We start from the raw sequence: 23,228 nt of genomic DNA on the forward strand, positions 1-23,228 counted from the left end.
TAGGTACACTGTTTTCGTCAATCTACACTGCAAAGCAGCCATCCAGCCAACTAAGCTAATCAAAATGAAATTTATGGGAAAACAGAATAGTTTGGGTGAAGCTCATTTCCACCATTTGGGGACTCCAGGTATAGCAAGCACAATCTAAATATTAGAGCCAATTTTTTCAGGATTGAAGTTAAGAAACACTTCCCGATAAAAAGGGTGGTAGAATTTTGGAATTGCAAATAGCAGTTTTAAAACAGGGATTGATAATTTTTTTGTTAGCCAAAAGAATTAAGATAGAGCTGTAGCACTGTACGCAGGGAAACCGACCCTTTGATTTATCTGGTTCATGCTGACCAGCTGTCCTATATTAATCTAGTCCCATTTCTCAGCATTTGGCCCATATCCCTGTAAACACTTCCTATTCAAGTATTTGGCACAAAGTTGAATATTTAGAGTTAGACTGCACATTTGCAGCCTATACAAATGATGAAATGGGCTGGTGAGGCTAAATTAAGTGTTGTTTCTTCATAGTGTTGCATATGCATGGTGTTTGTTCCATGTAATAGTCTTGCCTCATGGCTCTGACAATGATTGCCATTGGTTTATATCCTTGATAAATGTTGTTAAATATTTGCATTGATTTTGATTATTGATAACTGTATCATCTTCACTATTCAATAAAGAAATATGGTTGGAATCAAATAGATGCATTACCTGTTGCCATAGTCTTGATTGGTTGCTCAGATTGGAAATAACTGGGACTAGCTGTATTTTTGTATTGCTTTTTAACTTAGGAACCTGTCCAGCGACTTTCAGTTAGATTCTAGATTAAGCAAAGCAATTTCAAAATAAACTAAGCAACTTGTAGAAAAAATCCTGACAAGCTAGAACTTGTCTAAGGAATCACCAAGTTATCAGCTGCAGACACTATTATTGGATACAAAATGTGCTACAATCATGTGGAAACAAAGTCTCACTTCTGACAGCTTCCATCTCTGACTTGTGTTCACTTTTCCAACTTATTGAGACATTGAAAGCAGCTTTTCAATGTCTTTTTTATATTTGTTTGTACAAGTTCTGAAGTCCCCCTTTTAAATGGCAAGTTAAAACAATTTGGACAGGACACCACATGCCCATGGGGCAGGCAATGCGATTCTCTAAATCAAAAGATCAAGTAAATTTTTGTCCATTTATGTATTGGAATGTTTCATTCGTGGTTCGTGATTATTTAGTTCTTAAATGCTGTGAACTTCTTTGATTTTTTTTCTAACTCGTTCAGCATATCTTTTATTTTACCTGTATCTTTCCCTTAGGTCATCAGTCAATTGGCTGTTTTGGTAGGATTAGTCTCTGTGTGTAAAGACAATGAACAAAAGTTGAATCAGTATTCATTCAAATAAAGAATATTGAACATTCTGATAAGGGAGTTCATGCACCGTAGATTTTGTTTGACCTTGCGGTGTTGATATATCTGTTTACTTTGTGGGAAGTTAGAAACATAAGCAACAGCTGTACATCTCTATGACTCTATGACTTGGGCATGCAAGTTTAGTGACAGTTTGAGAAAAGAACTTTAGTGAAACCTAAATGATCCCAATGGTGGTTCTTCTCATTTTTGGGAATCTAATTCATTATTGGAGAGATTGTAAAAGTTATGGTGGTACAATCTGGAATTATGATTGATATAATGAAGACAAAATGCAATTTATCCAGTTTTATGGGAGTTGAGATGAATGTGACCTCTGGGTTGTGCATCACATGTGCAGAGCTGAGTATTGTAGTGCAACAAGTGCCTGTACTAAAGATGGTGCCACTACCCTCTATAATGTGAAGTTAGAGTCTGCCAGCCACCCAATAACAGGTAGGAAATTATTATTTCAATACAAGTTTGAGTTTCTCGGCAAATCACATTTTAAAACCTGATACAAATTTTGTGTTAACATTGCATTCATAATTCTGAGGATATTTCCTTGTTTTGTACTCAATACCCAGGGCCAGTGCAGCCATTAGGTTGACAAGGTTTCAGGCAGGACTGCAAAAGCTGCCAAATAATGTGTTCTGAAAGCCAACTGGATTTAAATTGATGAGCAAATAACAAATTGTTTTCCATTTACCAGCAGATATGGTCATTCGTACTGAAGTGAAACAGTTGTGCCCATTGCTGCAGCTGTATTTTCCTTTTAGAAATACTGATAACATTCCATCTTGATTACTTTTAATATCTTTTTAAAACTCAGCATCTGTTGAGTGACATTGTGGCATCTTAAAGTCAATATATAGTTGGAGGGAAGTGAATGTAATGAAGGTTGTATACAATACTCTGAAAACCTGGAATTAGCTTTTTCAGTTCTCTATTGTTAAACTCCATCGAGCATTTATTTTAATTCTTTTCTTTTGGACAAATTAACAGTAGAGGCAAATATTGCTGAACTTAGTACAGAAGTGTAGTCTAAACATTTAAAGTTTGATTTTTGCCAATATATCAAAGTCAAGCAACTGAATTGCAATCGTTGAAAAAAACATATCCTTAAAGATAACTTTTCAATTTTAATTTTCAATCTTAGCGCAATGTTGATGGAACTTCGCAAGTCTGATACAACATTTTCAGATCTCTTAAATAGCAATAAACTGTGCAATAAAATAGCTTAACAATTATATTAAAAGTTATGACATGCATGGCTGTGAACATTGTCATGACTTAACTTGGAGGAGTGCTCTGATAGTTGTGCCCACTGTCCACATACTGTCACCAAATGTATAAATATATAAATCCCAGTGAGCTGACCAAATTGACTAATTTGCCTGCGACTGTGACTCAGGACAAAAGAAATTCACGTGTTTTTTTTTCAGTAGTGAAATATCTCTGGATTGTAACATGTTTAACTTTAATGTATAGCCATACAACTTAAACCGTAGTTTGAAAAGGCCTGAATGCACAAACACTCAGCCATCATGAAGACAGACAGAAAGTGACTTTTAATGTAGGTTAACACAAATATAAAGGATAAAAATAAATATAGACAGGGTAAACAAATTTCCAAAGATCAAAGGTCCAGACTTCCATCCGGAAAGATATTTTGGTCACAGTCCTCTTGATGTTGCAATGATGTTATGCTGCTGACTGAGGAAATGACCATCATCTTTCAGTTCAACAGTTGATCAGGTGAACTTGGATATTTTCTTGTACAAATTATTTATTTTAAACTTCCTTGGTTTTTCTGTTAGAGGGAAAGAGGGAGTGATGGATACTTATGTCTGCAGGCTCTTAATGTTTCTAATGCACTTGTTGATATTGGCTTCACATTTTAACATAGAATGCATAAAGATCTATAGCACAGAAACAGACCCTTCAGTCCAACCTGTCCATGCGACCAGATATCCTAAATTAATCCAATTTCATTTGCCAGCATTTGGCCCATATCCCTCTAAACACTTCCTATTGATATACCATCCAGATGCCTTTTAAATATTGTAATTGTTCTAGCTTCCATCACTTTCTCTGGCTGGTCATTTTATACATGCACCACCCTCTGCGTGAAAAAGTTGCCCTTGGGTTCCTTTTAAATCTTTCCCCTCTCACTTTAGACCTATGCCCTCTAGTTTTGGAATCCCCTACCTCAGGGAAAAGACATTTTCTATTTACCCTGTCAATGCCCCTCATGATTTTATAATGTCATGAGGGGCATTGTAAGGCCATTTCTTAACCTCCATGCTTCAGGGAAAATAGTCCCAGTCTATTCAGCCTCTCCCTATAACTCAAACTCTCTAATTTTGGCAACATCCTTGTAAATCTCTTTTGCATTTCAACCAATCAGAGGGCCATTATCAGGTAAAATTCCCTTAATCTGAAAGATTCTGAGCTGCTCAGTTTTGAATTCTCCCTCTTATGACTGTGAGAAAGGAACATTGTATTCAACAGCTTAATAATATGTAACAATTAATTTTCAAATTGCAAAGCTCTCCATATTTCGATTATAACAGTCCAACTTTCAATAAAGTTTATAGTTTCCAGAAAATGAAAAATATAGTTTTTGCTGGACAATGATGTAGTAAACATTTTTCTTTGTTGGTATCTAGCCTAAAGTTCTTTGTCATCACAATTTTTGCAACAGCACTTTAGTTAGGCAGATGTGCTTCAGAATGAAAAATATATTTGGTTTTTTTTTAAACTTACTAATTGTACAAGAATAATTGTTGATTTTACATTCAGAACTTTTGTTCTAAGAGATCACAAACCATTTGGGAATCCTGGTGCTAAGTCATTTTTGTAAAGTTAAGCTATAAATATGGAAAAGAATGACAGCCTAAGATTCTTTACTCAGAATAAAGGGGAACATTTGCTCTCTCTTTCGAAGTTCCTCACCAACCACTTCCTGGTATTCCTTACTCTGAACCCTCAATTGTAACTTCAAATGATTTCCTGTATTCCTACTAAGTATTGACTCCCTTATAACTGACACTCTTATTCTGTTTCCATCAATGCAGTGCTGTTACGTCTCAATTGTTACAACCATAACAATGCACAACCTTTTGGAAATGAATTCTAATTTTAATGTCATATCCAGAAGACAATACCTCTGATATGTCATACTCTTGCACTAGGAATCAGTCAGTTCTTTCAATCTGAGCACTACTGGTATGTCAGTGGGAGAGCTGGCCCATTGTCTGTCAGGACTATCCTCCCAACCCAGTCTGTGGAGTTGACCAAGGTTGGTACTGGGAATTTGTGTACTCACTGTCAAGGCGGGAGGGCAGTGCAAGCAGCGGGACTGTATTGGGGCAATTGGGGAAGTCAAGTGTGCAAACTGGAGAGAGCATGCTGTGATGTAAATGGGAAAATCACTGTGAAAGGGGCAACTCTGCAGATAAGGATGTTATACAATGAAAGCCTCAGGATACTTCAGGTTGGGGGGGGTCATCAATAATCATTACCATTCTGGCTTTGAGACGTTGCATCTTGATGTTAGGCATTGCTATGCATTAGGCTCAGGGCTCAGGATAGAAACTGCGGAGATGAATAGTGATTAATAAAAGCCGTCAGATGAAATGTCACATTGGCTGTGTGTGGTACTCAAACCTGCTGGAGTTGAAAATGGTTGCAACACAAAAAGGAACATGAAAGTTACAGGGTGGTACCTGGAATAATAGTTGGATAAAGTTTGTGAGAAGATTTGTAGCTCGGGTGCTCGTTGCTGTGGTTCTGTTCACCGAGCTGGAAGTTTTTGTTGCAAACGTTTCGTCCCCTGTCTAGGTGACATCCTCAGTGCTTGGGAGCCTCCTGTGAAGCGCTTCTGTGGTGTTTCCTCCGGCATTTATAATGGCCTGTCCCTGCCGCTTCCGGTTGTCAGTTTCAGCTGTCCACTGTAGTGGCCGGTATATTGGGTCCAGGTCTATGTGTTTGTTGATGGAGTTTGTGGATGAGTGCCATGCTTCTAGGAATTCCCTGGCTGTTCTTTGTTTCGCTTGTCCTATAATGGTAGTGTTGTCCCAGTCAAATTCATGTTGCTTGTCGTCTGCGTGTGTGGCTACTAGGGATAGCTGGTTGTGTCGTTTCGTGGCTAGTTGATGTTCGTGGATGCGGATCGTTAGCTGTCTTCCTGTTTGTCCTATATAGTGTTTTGTGCAGTCCTTGCATGGGATTTTGTACACTACATTAGTTTTGCTCATGCTGGGTATCGGGTCCTTAGTTTTGGTGAGTTGTTGTCTGAGAGTGGCTGTTGGTTGGTCGCAGTAGTCTGGCTGTCATTTCAGAGATGTTCTTGACGTATAGTAGTGTGGCTAGTCCTTTGGGTTGCGGCATGTCCTCGTTCTGTTGTCTCTCCCTTAGGCATCTGTTGATGAAATTGCGAAGATATCCGTTTTTTGCGAATACCTTGTCTAGGTGTTCCTCTTCCTCTTTTTGCAGTTCTGGTGTGCTGCAGTGTGTTGTGGCCCTTTTGAACAGTGTCTTGATGCAACTTCGTTTGTGTGTATTGGGGTGGTTGCTTTCATAGTTCAGGACTTGGTCTCTGTGTGTGGCTTTCCTGTGTACCTTAATGGTGAATTCTCCATTTGGTGTTCTCTGTACCCTCACGTCTAGGAATGGGAGTTGGTTGTCCTTTTCTTCCTCTCTCGTGAATCGGATTCCTGTGAGTGTGGAGTTGATGATCCGGTGTGTATTCTCTATTTCCGTGTTTTTAATGATTACAAAGGTGTCATCAACATAACTGACCCAGAGTTTGGGTTGAATTTGTGGTAAGACTGTTTGTTCTAACCTTTGCATTACTGCTTCTGCTATGAGTCCCGAGATCGGTGAGCCCATAAGTGTTCCGTTGATGTGTTCGTATATCTGGTTGTTGAATGTGAAGTGTGTCAACGTCCTGTTGTCTGTTATGTCTGTTCAGCAGGTTGGCTATTGTTTCTCTGGCTAGGGCTTTGTCAATAGACGTGAACAGTGCCGTTACGTCGAATGAGACCATGATTTCTTCCTTGTCTATGTGTATATTTCTGATGATGTCCAAGAATTCCTGTATTGATTGTATAGAGTGTCTGGATCCGCTGATACTACCAATCATACTACCAGCAGACAAAGGCAGAATGACGGTCATCCTAGACAAAGCAGAGTACATCCAAAAGGCACAACAACTACTTGAAGATACCAACACCTACCAAAAGAGGGAGTTTGACCCCACCCCACAGCTCACCAATAGGATAAACAACACATTGAGGAACCTACAAAAAAACGGACAGATAACCAGGTCGGACCTACAAAGAATGAAACCTGAAAGCAACAACACCCCCAGATTCTATGGACTACCTAAAGTGCACAAACCAGACATCCCACTCAGACCCATAGTATCAACAACCAGATATACGAACAAATCAACGGAACACCCATGGGCTCACCGATCTCGGGACTCATAGCAGAAGCAGTAATGCAAAGGTTAGAACAAATAGTCTTACCGCAAATTCAATCCAAACTCTGGGTCAGATACGTTGATGACACCTTTGTAATCATTAAAAACACGGAAATAGAGAATACACACCGGATCATCAACTCCACACTCACAGGAATCCGATTCATGAGAGAGGAAGAAATGGACAACCAACTCCCATTCCTAGACGTGAGGGTACAGAGAACACCAAATGGAGAATTCACCATTAAGGTACACAGGAAAGCCACACACACAGACCAAGTCCTGAACTATGAAAGCAACCACCCCAATACACACAAACGAAGTTGCATCAAGACACTGTTCAAAAGGGCCACAACACACTGCAGCACACCAGGACTGCAAAAAGAGGAAGAGGAACACCTAGACAAGGTATTCGCAAAAAACGGATATCCTCGCAATTTCATCAACAGATGCCTAAGGGAGAGACAACAGAACGAGGACATGCCGCAACCCAAAGGACTAGCCACACTACCATACGTCAAGAACATCTCTGAAATGACAGCCAGACTACTGCGACCACGAGGACTTATAACAGCACACAAACCAACAGCCACTCTCAGACAACAACTCACCAAAACGAAGGACCCGATACCCAGCATGAGCAAAACTAACGTAGTGTACAAAATCCCATGCAAGGACTGCACAAAACACTATATAGGACAAACAGGAAGACAGCTAACGAACCACATCCACGAACATCAACTAGCCACGAAACGACACGACCAGCTATCCCTAGTAGCCAGACACGCAGACGACAAGCAACATGAATTTGACTGGGACAACACTACCATTATAGGGCAAGCGAAACAAAGAACAGCCAGGGAATTCCTAGAAGCTTGGCACTCATCCACAAACTCCATCAACAAACACATAGACCTGGACCCAATATACCGGCCACTACAGCGGACAGCTGAAACTGACAACCGGAAGCGGCAGGGACAGGCCACTATAAATGCCGGAGGAAACACCACAGAAGCGCTTCACAGGAGGCTCTCCAGCACTGAGGATGTCACCTAGACAGGATACGAAACGTTTGCAACAAAAACTTCCAGCTTGGTGACAGAACCACAGCAATAACAGGTGGATTTCTAGAAGCAAAAGATGTCAAGGGTATGGGGAAAGAACTGTAGTATGGTATTGAGATAGAGGACTAGCCATGATAATGGCCTACTCCTGCGCCCGGGTTCATTGTAACATGTTCCTCTTCCTGTACTTCATGTTCTGGTTCAAAATATCTGGATAGCCCTTCTTATGTGTGTCAGTGAGCCAATTCCCACAATAACTATGAATCAAAGTGACTCATGATGTACAGTTTCGCACAGGATTGATCACCTGTGATAGTCTGATTGTGTATAACCTCCCACATCCTACAGATCTCACAGCTACAAAACAACAAGCTTTGTAAACCCTGAAACAGCATGCATTTCACTGAAATTCTCTCAAAGAATTGTCATTGCATTTGAATGATTATAATACTAAATAGAATGGAATGGCTGGCAAACTCAAATCTTGCATTCCAAAGTGTTTCAACTTTTCATCATCAGAATGCTGATAATCGCTGGTGATGTTCTAGTGCTTTGATCTTGAATATGAATGGCAGCCCTACCTTTATGAAAAATAGCTACTGCTCCTTTGCTTTATGTGACCCGGCTCCACAACACTCTAATTCTGTGCGTACACGTGTGGTGCTCTACCTTGTGGCAGCATTGGCCCACCCTATCCCCATTCTGGATTATCCCTTGCCCTGATTTGATCTCCTCACCCTCCACTTGTCTTCATTCTAGTTATCCTCTCCTCTATACTGTCACCATTCTCCCTCCACCCCAAACCTCACCTACTGCACCAATAATCCCTTCCTCAGCATGGTCCTCACTCCAATAACCCTATGCACTGTGCCATCTCCAATAACTCCCTCCCCTGCACCTTCTTCAGTTCATTTATGACTCTCCTGCACCATCCCCTCTCAAACTTCCCCCCGCACCATCCCCTCTCCAACCCCTCCCCTGCACCATCCCCTTTCCAATCCCCCTCACACCATCCCCATTTCAATAACCCTCTTCCCTCCAATGAGCCACTCCAATAACCCCCTCTCTTGCAGCATCCCCACTCCAATTACTCCCTCTACCTTGATGTCCCCACCCCAACTAACATCCCATCCCACGCTGTCCACACTCCAGTATCCCCATCTGCACTGTCCCCACTACAATTATCCCTTCCTCTGCACTGTTCCCAATCCAATTACTCATCTCATATTGTAACCACTCCCATTACTGCTCCACACTGTCCCCATTATGATTATTCCTCACACTGTCACAATTTCCTCCCAACCCTCTGACCCTACTCAGATGATTAACCCCAAGAAATGTCAGCTGTCTGATTTCTTTGCTCTCAACGGGATTGTGTGCCTACCTTAGGGAAGTAAAGATCACTCCATGAAGTATTGAGCTCGCCTATTTTGTAGTCAGAACATTAGTGACTGTACTTCTGTATGTTCCTCAAGTGGAGTTCCTGTTATAATTTGGTAATGTGTTATTGCTTTGTTAGTTCTTCCATATACTTTTAAAAAGTGTCTGTCAGATGAACATGCCCTGGGAGCAAATGACTGCAAGATATTGTTATTGCTTTTGGGAAGGGCAATACATTCAGTTAAAATATGTAAAATCAAAGGAATTTATTCAAATACATCATTGAACAGGCTGCTCTTTACAAAATTAATCCCCCACATTAATTTCAGTTACTTTTGCCTTTTATCTTTTTTCCTCACAACATATGACTGTGCCTGCCTGTTCTAAATTGGAGAATCCATGCACGCTATTTATAAGGAGATGGGTAATCAAATTATCTACTGTGGATGGTGACAAGATGTGAATAAAGAATTATAGTTTAAGATTATAGTTTGGTGCTGTTTGTACTTTGGTTAAAGTACAATTTCTGAGGTTTGTGTCAATGTTTTACAGAGATTTACGCAGAATATATAGCTCAGAATCAGGCCGATAGATGCAACTGATTCTCTGTGTGAACCTCAACCTATCGTACAATGCTGAAACCTGTTTATTATTTAATTGAAAATTTATTTGCTGAATTCCGCCTAAATGAAAGTCTAGTGATTCTGGTGGTTTTTTTTAGAGTTAAGCAAAAAGCATTCAGAGGACAGATTAACCTCCTTGACCTTTTCTGAAGAAGTGAATCTGATTGATTGATTTGATTTATTGTCACATTTACCTAAGTATAGTGAAAAGCTTTGTTTGCGAGCAATGCAGGCAGATCTTAATAAGATAGGCCATACAGATCACAGCAAGGACATACAGATCATAGAATGAAAAAAAGCTTGGACAGAATAAGGCATGTTGGTTGCACCGCACAGGATGTGCGCTAGGCAAGGTCAACATTAACAAGATCAGCATTACTTGTGGTTAGAGAATCCATTCATCAGTCTAATAACGGCATGGAAGAGGCTGTTCTTGAACCTTTTGGTGCTTGTGTTCAAGCTTTTGTATCTTTTGTCCGATGGAAGAGGTTGTAGAAGAGCACTACCAGGGTGGGATGGATCTTTGATGATGCTAGAATAGAATAAATTTCCTACAGTATGGAAACAGGCCCTTCAGCACAACAAGTCCACACCGACTCTCTGAAGAGTAACCCACCCAGACCCATTCCCCTATCCTATATATACCCCTGACTAATGCACCTAACACTATGGGCAATTTAGCATGGCCAATTCACCTGACCTGCACATCTTTGGATTGTGGGAGGAAACCGGAGCACATGGAGGAAACCGGCGCAGACACGGGGAGAATGTGCAAATTCCACACAGACAGTCGCTCCGGCAGGAATCGAGCCCGGGTCCCTGGCGCTGTGAGGCAGCAGTGCTAACCACTAGGCCCCCGTGCCGCCCCACGGGCAGCCTTTCAGTAGCAATGAGATGTATAAATGGAGTCCATGAATGGGAAGTTGGCTTCCATGATGGTCTAGGCTGTGCACACCACCTGCTGTAGTTTGTTATGGTCCTGGGCACAGCAGTTGCTGTACCAGGCTGTTATGCACCCAGATAGTGTGCTTTCTCTGGTGGATTTGTAAAAGTTGGTGAGGGTTCTCATGGACATGCCAAATTTCCTGAATTGTCTGAGGAAGAAGAGGCATTGTTGTGCCTTCTTGACTGTCGCATCTATGTGGGAAGTTTAGGACAGGTTGTTGTTTATCGTCACACCTAGGAACTTGACACTCTCAATCCTCTCCCACATCAACGAAGTAGAGGGTATGTGGGCATATTCTCTCCTTTCTACCTGAAGTCAATGATCAGTTCTTTAGTTTTGCTGATGTTAAGAGAGAGGTTGTTTTCATTACACCACGTCACCAAGTCTTCTATATCCTTCCTGTATTCTGACTCATCGTTGTTTGACATCTATCCCACCATGTGATGTTGTCAGCAAACTTGCAGATGCTGTTTGATTGGAATTTAGCAACACAGTTATGGGTGTACAGGGAGTACAATAGGGACATGAGAAAGCATCCTTGGGTGCTCCAGTGTTGAGTGTTATTGTGGAGGAGGTGCAGTTTTCTATCTTTACTGATTGCCATCTATGGGTCAGGAAGCTGAGGATCCAGTTGCAGAGGCTGGAGCTGAGACCTACATCTTGAGTTTTAAGGTCAGTTTGGAGGGGATAATGGTGTTGAAGGCGGAGCTGTAGTCGCTGAGCAAGAGTCTGACATGGTCATCTCTGGTTGTCACTGAAAGCCACATGTCATGATGTATCTTGATACTGAAAAATCCTCTCTAACAAAGTTTAGGCCTTCGGTGAATGGATCAGTCACTTCTCTGACGACCAACCCCCACCACCAAATAAAATAGTACTGAAGAACAGTTGGTAATTTTACAACCACAAAAGGAGACTGAAGAAATAGAATATTTAAAAAATGTAAGGTACATTGGGTTGGGCTGTATCAAGTAGGCTGAAGGCTTTCCAGGTAGGGGCAAGGTAAGACTTGTGGGATGGCTGTTATAAAGTCATGGAGGTGTACCGGTCAAAAACAACCACCTAACTATTCTAACCCCATTTTCCAGCACTTGTCCCAAAGCTTTGTTTGCTTTATCATCACAAGTAACATCTCAGTACTTTAAATGTTATGAGGATTTCTGCACCTACCATCTTTACAGGTAGTGAGTTCCAGAATCACACCATCCTTTGGGTGAAAAAACATTCCTTCACATTTCTTCTAAACCTTAAATCAAAGCCCACTGATCATTGATCCTCCCACCAAGGGGAAAAGTACTTTCCTGTCTTTGTCCCTTTATAGTTTTATGCATCTCAATTATATTCCCCTTCAGTCCCCACTGCTCCAAGGAAAGCAGCCGCAGTCTGTCCGATTCTCTTCATAACTAAAACTTTTCAGACTAGGCAATATCCTCATAAAAGTCCTCTACACTGTCCAGTACAATCACATCCCTCCTATAATGTTGATTGCAGAACAACACACAATACTCCAGCCCACGGCCTAACCAACCTTTTATATAGTAGCAGCACAATCTCCCTGCTCTTAAATGCCATGCCTTGGCTAATAAAAATATCCTGTTTGCCTTTTTAATCAGTTTAGTGACCTGTCTTGCTACCTTAAATGATAAGTGTACGTGTACATCCAGGTACCTTTGATCCTCAGTGTTTCTCAGGATCCTGCCATTCAATGTGCCTTTCCTTCTCTGGTTGGTACCACTAGGTGCATCAGCACACACTAATTCAGTTGAATTCCATTATTTGTTTTAAAATGGCAATCAGGGCTCTAGTTGGAAGTTTAAAAAGCCTGCCACCTGTAATCAGTGGCTCCTTCAGCTACAGGGGGTGGGGTTAAGAAGTAAAGCATAGGCGGGGACAGAGCCCAAAGAGAGAAAAGAGCAGTTAGACAGACAAAGGAGTGGATAACAATCTGGCTAAGAAGGTGAGTAGCTGTTAATGGGGACTCGATGGTAGCCATAATGTGGATATGCCAGTGTTGGACTGAGATGGACGAGGTTAGAAGTCATACGACACCAGGTTATAGTCCAACAGGTTTACTCAAAATCACAAGCTTTTGGAGTGCTGTTCCTTCGTCAGTTGAAGTCACTAAAGTTATCGACTCCACGTTGAGTCTGGAGGTCACTCAATGACAGTGAAGAATCTGCAGGAGGCATGTGTGAATTTGCACAACTGTTGAATCAGAGCAGTAGACATATAAAGAATGTATAATGTACTCTAAATAAGTGTTATTAGTTGGATTAAATCATTGTATTTTATAGGTTAACTGGCAGAGCCAAGCTTTGATCTTACTACAAGGGTCTTGCAATAATTCTATAGAGTTTCAGTAAGACTGACCCAAAGTATTGGGTACAATTTTGATCTCCATATCATCTCATTAATTGGAGGAGCAGGTTTAAGTGGTCATATGCTTTTCATGTCCTTCAAATGTTCTTACATTGCTATGTGCGCTGGCACAAATGTGATCAGAATAAAACTACACTGAAGCCAGTAACACTGACAGCGAAAGTTGCCATAGTACTAGAGAACAATTGGCTGTTCTATCACTGGGGAGAGATTACTGATGGTGACTTTAACTTGACAGTCATCATAACACAGACCAAGGGTGAGGTTGAGAAGACAGGGCCTTTACAGCAACCTCAACTGGTACTGGAATTGAACCTATGCTGCTGGTGTCACCTTGTATTTTAAAACAACTGTACAGCAATCTGTAACACACATATGCTTCTGGTGATGTAAATTAAGTGGCTGTCTGAATAGAGAGAGAGAGAGAGAGAGAGAGAGCAAGCCTCGGAATGTCACATAGAGTATAGAGTCATAAAGATGTACAGCATGGAAACAGACCCTTCGGTCCAATATTAGTTCCCTTCCAATTTAGGTGCAATCTGTCCTTTTTGTACAGGTCACTTCTACCCCAAAAGAGATTCCAATGATCCAAAAATGTGAATCCTTCTCCCATACACCAGCTCCTCAGCATTCATGTGCTCTGTCCTCCTATTCCTGCCCTCACTAGCTCGTAGCTCTGAGAGTAATCCAGATACTACTACTCTTGAGGACCTCCTTTTTAAATTTCTGCCTAACTCTCTGTAATCTCCGTTCAGAATTTCAACCTTTTCCCTTCCTATGTCGTTGGTTCCAATATGGACAATGACCCCTTGCTGGCCCCTCTCCCCCATGAGATCATTCTGCACCCTCTCTGACACATCCTTGATCCTGGCACCAGGGAAACAACACACCATTCTGCTTTTTCGCTGCTGGCCACAGAAACGTCTGCCTGTACCTCGGACCAGAGAATCCCCTAACACAATTGATCTCTTGGAACCCAACGTACCCCTTGTTGCATTAGAGCCAGTCTCAATACCAGAAACATGGCTTTTCGTGCTACGTTCCCCTGAGAATCCATCACCCCCTACATTTTCCAAAACATCATACCTGTTTGAAATGAGTATATCCATAAAAGACTCCTGCACTAGCTGCCTACCTCTCTTACCTTTCCTGGAGTTAACTCATCTATGTGACTGTATCTGTATCTGAGACTTTCCCCCCTTCCTATAACTGCCATCCATCACATACTGTTGCTGTTGCAAATTCCTCATTGCTTCTCACCGTCTCTCCAACCAATTCACTCAATCAGATAAGATTCGCAGACAGCAGCATTTATGGCAAATATAATCCGCAGTAACCCTTAAACTCTCTTTAAACTCCCACATCTGACAAGAAGTACATATCACTCTCTCCAAGGCCATTTTTGCTCCTTCACAATCTACAGATCCAGAAAATAACACCGTCTTATTCTTCTATAAACGCTGCCCCAAGTTAAATTAATAGTTATGGCTTATATTTTAAGTTTAATCAAGAGACATATCTCCAAAAACATATAATCAAGCAAGAACCCACTCTACTCACTACTGCAGATTCTCTGTAGGCCACACTTAAAACAACGATTAACTTATCTGATTCTGTGTTGTGAACTTTGCCCAACAGTTCCTCCAAGATTAGTTGTGAATTTCACTGTTTGTTAATTTTCCCAGATGCACTCCGATATCCAGAATACATGAATTCAAACAGCAAAGGCAGTAACTGTGTAGGTTCTCTCTCTCTCTCTCCTGCCATGTGCTTCCTTTGTCTTGGGGAAGGGTAAGCTAAATTGACTGCCTCATAGACTAATAACATGGCCTTTGGCCGAAGAATTATGCAAGTAAGTAATTGAAAAGTATCTAAGATTAACAACTGATAAAATACGCATCAGACAAACTGATTTGCCATAATTGCTCAGTATAATTATATTGATACTTGGAAAATCATGTTCACAGCAATATATTTCTTGCAGTTAGGTCAACCATTGAAGTATTAAAATCAATAGGTCATGAGGAACAAAACATGATCCGATTCAGGGTAAATAGATTCGGTCTTTTCCCTGGGTTGGGGGATTCGAGAATTAGATGGCAGAAGTTTAGGGCGAGAGGGGAAAGATTTAAAATGGACCTAAGGGGTAATTCTTTCATGCAGAGGGTGGCGCATGGATGGAATGAGTTGCCAAAGGAAGTGGTGGAGGCTGGTACAGTTACAGCATTTAAAAGACATCTGGATGGGTAAATGAATAGAAAAGTTTAGAGGGATATGGGCCAAGTGCTGATAAATGGAACTAGATTAATTTAGGATATCTGGTCGGTATGGACAAGTTGGACCGAAGGGTCTGTTTCTGTGCTGTACATCACTAAGACTCTATTCATAAGTGCAAGAAGATGCTCATGTCCTGAGCTTCTGGTCCATCTCTGGTGTTGTCTGGGCTATTGATCCCCAATTATTCAATGAATAAACATTTACAAATGCTGTCAAACTCTGCATTTAGTGGTATTAAATTGCCTCTTTCATCACTGCAAACAATTTTTCTGAAATTGTCTCTTCGTATGATCCATTTCTCTTCAATTCTTCTTGCCATATAACTATATAATATTGCACAGCCTAAGTTCTGGCCTGCTTAAGCCATGTTGCTATGATTGATAACAGTACTGTATACACCTCTTCCCCTTTTAATCAAAAAATTGATTTGTTCATTTGTCATTGAAAAGCCCTGGTGAAGGTCCAATATTAATCATACAACCTTTTAGTGGGACTAATGGTGAACAAAATTGGACAGCAGTGTTTAGACATTCTCAAAACCGTGATTTAATTAAAGACCATAAGGTGTAGAAGCAGAAGCAGGTCTTTCAGCCCATCAAGTCTATCCGCTGAGATCATGGCTGAGCTGATAATCTTTAACTCCGCTTTCCTGGCTTTTCCCCCCATCCCTTGATTCCCCAACTGATTAAAAATCTGTCTATCTCAGCCTTGAGTATATGTAATGATCCAGCCACAACAACCGTAAAAAATTCCATAGAGTCACTACCCCAAGAGAGAAGAAATTCATCTTCATCTCTGTCTTAAATGTGCAACCCTTGATTCTGAAATAATGGTCCTAGATTCTCCCACGGGGGGTATCAATGTTTCCATACCTACAGTATCCAGTTCCCTAAGAATCTTGCATATTTCAATAAGACCCTTTTCATTCTTCTATGTTCCAATGAGTACAATTTACTCAACCCATCCTCATAAGAAAGTCCCTCCATACCCAGTATCAGCCTAGTGAATTTTCTCTAAACTGCCAGTCTGACTTACTTCATTTAAGGGATTCAAAACTGTTCACAGTATTACAGCTTTGGTAAGGCAAATCAGGTTAGGACTTATACACTTAATAGTAAGGTCCTCAGGAGAATTTCCGAACAGAGATTTTAGGGTGCAGGTATATCGTTTCTTGAAAGGGGAATTGCAGTTAGGTAGGGAGTAAAGAAGGTGTTTGATACACTTCCTTTTATTGGTTAGTGCATTGAGTACGTCATGCTGCGGCTGTACAGGGCACTGGTGAGGCCACTTTTGGAATGCTACATTTAATTCAGGCCTCCCTGCTAAAGGAAGGATGTTGTGAAACTTGAAATGGTTCAGAAAAGATTTACAAGGACTTTGCTGTACTTGGAGGATTTGAGCTATCAGGAGAAGCCAAATAGGCTGGGGCTATTTTCCCTAGAGCATCATAGGTTGAGTGGTGACCCTTACAAAATCATGAAGGGCATGGATAGGGTGAATAGCCAAGGCCCTTTAAGAGGGTATAGGTTTAAGGTGAGAGGGTAAAGATTTAAAAGGGTCCTAAGGGCATTCCCCTCATGAGGCAATGCTGATTCTGCTTGATCATATTATGCATTTCAAATGCCCTGCTATTACATCCTTTATAATAGATGTTTTAACGTCTTTCATTTGTCACAATCATATGTGTTAAGCTAACCCTTTATTGTCTCGTTCCTTTTGGAAATTAAGGTGTGACATTGGTAGTTTTCAATTCTCTGGGAATTCTCCAGAACCTAAGAATTCCTGGAAAATTATGACAAGTTCATTCGCTGATTCTGTAGGTGTCTCCTTTAATGAGGATGCATCTCATCAGGCCCAGGACACTTATCAATCTTCAGTCGCATTATCTTCCCTAGTTCTTTTTTTTCTAGTGATAGTAATTGCCCTGATTTCCTCTCCTCCTTTTGCCCCTCAGTTATTTAGAATTTTAGAATTCCAACATTGACTTCTACTGGGAAAACTAGGGTATTTACTCAATTCCTCTTCCATTTCCTGCTTCCCCATTATTATTGCCCCAGCCGCGTTCTGTTGGGGCTATGTGTTCACATTGAGTTTTCTCTTCCTTTTTTATATATTTGAAGAAGCTCTTGCTGTCTGTCTTGATATTACTTGAAAATGTACCCTCAGACTTTATTTTCTCCCTACTAATTTCTTATTTTTTTACTAATTAGTAAGGAACTGCATTTTGTTAACATTTACAGTTTGGCCTAATCTTTAGATTATTCATTCAAATGAACTTTGCCATTGGACTGTGTAGTGAATGGTACAAGGTCAGCCAGTTGGACCTCATAGAATATGCATTCCCTGACTGGGGCTGTTAATCTGGTTCAATCAGGTAGTCCTGGCTATCAGATATAAACAGCAATGTCAGAGGTTCTGTTCACTCTGAGAGCTGGCTCTGATGAAGCTGGATCAGTGTCAAGGATTCTCCTCGTGTAAATAAAGGATAACTTGGTGATGGGATACCGGCCTCTGTGCAGTTATGTTAGACTGTTTCTACAGCTGATCCAGCACCACCAATGATATTAATGGTCTACTGTTCACTTTTATGCAAAAGCATCGGGGATAAAAAATGAGCAAAACCTAGATATGAGTGACAAACGTATGCTGCATGATTAGCTGATGTCTATTCTTTCTAATGCAGTCTGCATCCTGCTCATTTCCATGGTTTTGGCATGCACGTTGTTAAGCCCACCTGAAAAGGGATACAAGAATGTGAAAGGCTGACACACATTCAAACAAGCCTGTGCTATTTGGAGTAAGCCTGCTCTCATAAAGAGGAAATATATTTTTGCTGGAGTTTGTGTTCAATTCCACTACATGAGTGACTTTGACTTGGGAAAAGAAGGAGGAATGGCAACACTTGTCTTAGGGCAAGCTCCAAGGTACCAGCACAGTAATTTTTCTTTTTTTTCGTTTACCAGGTCAATGGGAGGACAGAGGGTCCATATCCACAGCATGTCCTCCAGGCAAACTCAGAAGGCAATGGAAATAGATAGCCTTGCTGGTCAAGACCAGCCCTGGATAGCCCAGTCAAAGAAATTCAAAGACCTGAATGAATGGTCAAGATGAATGACTGTATCTAAAATCCCACCAAGTGCACCACTGCCTTCACACCCTGATCAATATACCACACCATTAATGTTTACCTAATTATATCTCAAATTTAACTCACACTGAACATTTATAGGCTCACCTCATCCTCATGCAGACAAGGCACAATTTTTGGATAGCTATAATTATCTGTTGAGACATCCTTTCCCACATGTCTGACCTCTAGTGACGTTTTAGTGTCTAACCTTCTTTATTTTTGAATTGCAAAAAGATCAACAATGCAGGATCTAAACAAAAACTGTCATCTTCTCAAGTTGAACAAAGAAGCTTGTCACTTTAATGGTGGGAATCCAGGTATTCAAGGTTGTACATAATGTATGTTGATTAGTTTTATTGTGCTCATGGAAACCCATTGTATAAAACCATGAGATTGGGAGTCCTCTGTCACTCATATTTTAACAGATTACAAGGCGAGATGAGCTTTTCTGGGTGTTTGCTTTAATTAATAGAGGGGTTCACTGACTTTTGAAGTATCTCACTTCAGTTCCTAATTCTCAGAACATCAGTAAATATTGGATTCTCATCTACTGTTCTATATCTCTCAAGGATCCAGATCGTTGGGAACCTAGTTCTTAAGAATTCAAACCAGGAAAGTATGAATCCCGAGACATTCTAGAGATAGCGAGTTTTTAAGAAGATTTGTAGCTCAGGTTGAGGTTCTGGATGTAGGTTTATTCGCGGAGCTGGAAGGTTCATTTTCATGAAAACGAACCTTCCAACTCAGTGAGCAAACCTACATCCGTATTCTAGAGATAATTGGTTTGTTGAAACATTATGGTAATAGGTGCTGAATTGTGATTCAAATAAAATAGGAAACTATAATTCATTATACATTTGTAAACAATAATTAAGTACAGTATAAAAATGTAGATAGACTATAAAATAATTATTTGTCGGCACACAATTTGAGTATTGTTGAAAAAGACACGTTTTGTCAAAGCTTTTAATCTTGCACTCATCATAGTAGACAGGAAATGTAACATTTATCCTGTCTGAGAAAAGGGTGCTGATTGGTTGGCAAGTGCAGTCTGATTGGTAGATGGTTGTCATGGGGGAATGCCACAGTTAATGATGAGTGACAGTTCATTGCAAAGCTTCATTTAAATTTGAAAGAAGGCAGGTGGTATCTAACTACTCAAGGCAGTGCCCAAGAAATGTACCAGAGAATGGCTGTTGCCTATTTTGTTGCACGGAAACAGGTGCAGTGGTTTATGCATGTTCCTTCTGTCTGTGACAAACAGGGTCCAATACATTAATATATGTAGCTACCAGTACACAAACGTCCACCACTCTGCAAGCCTGACAATCCTAAATTTATGGTCAGCAGAATTCATTGCACATTCAGGTTAAGCAGCAAATGTTGTCCAAATGTGGAATCACATTTAATGTTGAAGATGATATTGTGCGTTTTTCAAGTGCATGCTATTGTATGATGAGTGGCTGACCCTGATACCTCAAAGCCTCTGCACCAGCTCAAGGAACAAGTTAGTCTGATAAAAAAAACTCCATTTGAATGATTAGGTACAGCTACAAAGTATTCAAAGTTTCATAGTATCCCTAGCACAACAGTCTGCTAGATAAATTATGCATATTTTTTCCACATTCCAGTGAAGAAAGATCTCAATAAATTATCTATGTAATAATTTAGTTTTTTATTTCTGAAGAGGGAGCCAAAATATATTTGATAAAAATCGCCAAATACTGTAAAGGGTTTCATGTGGTGTTGTGCTCTAAATGTCTAGATGGGCACAGATGTTACCCCATTTGAAGACACTGAAAACTGTTCTTGTTTTTCTTACGATTTCCTGGAATTCTTCTGAAGTGGCAGCAATATAGCACTTATGAGTTCTTCCTTTGTTCAGTAATTGCGATGTTCTCTTCGATTGCTACCCTGAGGGAAGAAAGCACGTGCATTTGTATAGTACCTCATGTGACCTAAGGACCCAAATGCATTTGAATTAAATACATTTGAAGTGTCATCATTGTTGTAATGCAGAGCACTCAGCAGCCAATATGTGTAGTGCAACGCAAATAAAAAATGCTGGAGAAGGACAGCAGTCAGGCAGCATCTGTGGAGAGAGAAATAGAGTTAATGTTTCAAATGCAGTTTGGCTATTCTTCAGAACTGAAAGCTGTTGGATTTTTTTTTCATCAGAGGAAGAGACCCAGTGCAAAAGACTGAGGGCTTATTAATGGTGGAGAAAGAGAAAGAAATGTAAAATGGGTGTAAATGAAAATGTAAAATGTAATAGGTTCCTTTCTATTCTGAGGAAAGAAAGTAAGACACAAACAAAACGAGGCTGTCAGGGTTGAGGATGTAAGAAAAATGGAGAAGAAACATAATGTGGTTTGTATTGAATTCAATATTGAGATCTTGATGCTTTAAATTGCCTAAGCAGAAGATGAGATGTTGTTCCTCAAGCTTGCATGAAGTTCCACAAATCAAATTGTGATGATGATCAGTTTATCTATTTTAGTTAAAATGTTTGTGGGATAAATAAATGTTGGCCAAGACTCTGAAGAGAACACTTGTATTCTTTGAAGCCATGTCAAACTCTCCACTGAGAGAATCTAGAACTGGGTGGGTTCTGTTTGAAAATAAAAAGTTGCTCCATTTAAGGTAGACAGCGAGAATTTTTCCTCTCTCAGAGAGTGGTGAATCTTTGTAATGCTCTTCCTCTAATGGTGGTGGAGGCATCATTTTTAAATACTTTGAAGTAGGTAGAGTCTTGATGAGCCAAGGGTGAAAGGTTCATTTGACACCATTCCTGCCACCTCCAGCAGGATGCCATCACCAGACACGTAGTCCCCATCCCTCTCCTGTCAGCCTTCTGCAAGGATCATTCCCTCTGGGAAAACCTGGTTCACTCCTCCTTCACTCCCAATAACGTCCTGCCACACTCCCACAGCACCCTCCCCTGCAACTGCAGAAGGTGTAAAACCTACCTGTTTATATCCTCCCTCCTCAGTATCCAAGGATCCAAACATAACTTCCAAGTGAAGCAGTGCTATACCTGCCCTTCATTCTGTCTAGTCCACTGTTTTCGCTGCTCAAAGCATTTTCTCCACAACACTGGGGAAACAAAGTATAAACTGGGTGACCGTTTGCAGAACACCTACATTCTGTCTTCAAAAAGGACCCTGAGCTTCCAGTTGCCTGTAACTTCAACACATCACCCTAGCCAGCACCTCTGTCTCAGGCTTGCTGCGATGCTCCAGCGAAGCTCAGCACAAACTGGAAGAACAGCACCTCATTTTCCGCTTGGGGAACTCTACAGCCTTCTGGGCTCAATATCGAGATCAACAATTTTAGGGCTTGAGCACACTTCCCTAACCCCTACCACCATGCCTTGTTATCACATGGTCTGCTATTACACACAACCCATTGGTAGCCATTAACAGTCCCCATTAGTAGCCATTTTTTCTCCTAGGCTGATCATTATCCACTCCTTTGCCTGTCCAACTGTTCATCTCTCTCTTTGGGTACTATCTCCACAAATTGTTTCCTCTCACCCCTCCCTGTATAAAGAACATCTTTTTTCCTAGCTACTATCAGTTCCAAAGAAAGATCACTGGACCTGAAATGTTAACTTTGATTTTTCTCTACAGATGCTGCCAGACTTGCTGAGTTTTTCCAGCAATTTGTTTTTTTTTTCTGATTTCTAGCATCTGCAGTTCTTTCATTTTTTATGGCACAGAAAAAAGGCCATTTGACCCAACCAGTTCATGTCCACTCGAACCTCTTCCCACATCAGGTCAGACAGCGTCCATGGAGAGGGAGGAAGCTAATGTTTCAAGTCTCGGTGACTCTTCATCAGAGCTGACATGAAGTGTGGAGCGACAGCATTTATGCAATAGTTAGGGAGGGAGTGGAGCATAGAGTGCTGGGGGAGTAAGGTTTTGATAGTTCAGATTAAGTGATTGGAATGTGAGAATGGCAGAACAATGGTGTGTCTAACTGCCAACCTGGAAAGAACTGACAGTCCCACTGGGGTGGGCAGAGAGGAAAGAGGACATGAACACAGAGAATGTAACAAGTCGAGCTAAAAGAAATGGAAGGAATTTAGTGGGCACACAATTTGAAGGTGCTGAATTCAATATTAAGTCCAGAAAGTTCTAAAGTGCCTGAAGATGAAATTTTGTTCCTCCAGTTTGTGCTGTGAGTCACTGGAGCACTGCCACATGCCGAGGACACACAACTGGGTATGTGAGCATGCTCGTTGTGTAAAAATGACTGGCTACGGGAAGGTTGGGGTCCAGCTTGTGCACACACAGGAGGTATTCTGCAAAGCAGTCAACCAGCTTGCATTTGGTTTCACCAGTGTTGAGTAGGCCACATTGGGTGCAGCGAATACAATACACAAGACTGGTGAAATGCTGCTTCAGTTTGAAAGACTGTTTAGGCCCTTGGATGATGAGCAGGGAGAGGGTGAAGGCACAGGGTTTAGAAAATAAGAACGAGGAGCAGGAGTAGACCATCTGGCCCTTCGAGCCTGCTCCACCATTCAATAAGATCATGGCT

Source organism: Chiloscyllium plagiosum, unplaced genomic scaffold, assembly GCF_037043375.1.
Source record: "Chiloscyllium plagiosum isolate Xiang-an unplaced genomic scaffold, Cpla_swu_hap1 HiC_scaffold_26, whole genome shotgun sequence".
In the NCBI taxonomy this organism is placed as follows: Eukaryota; Metazoa; Chordata; class Chondrichthyes; order Orectolobiformes; family Hemiscylliidae; genus Chiloscyllium; species Chiloscyllium plagiosum.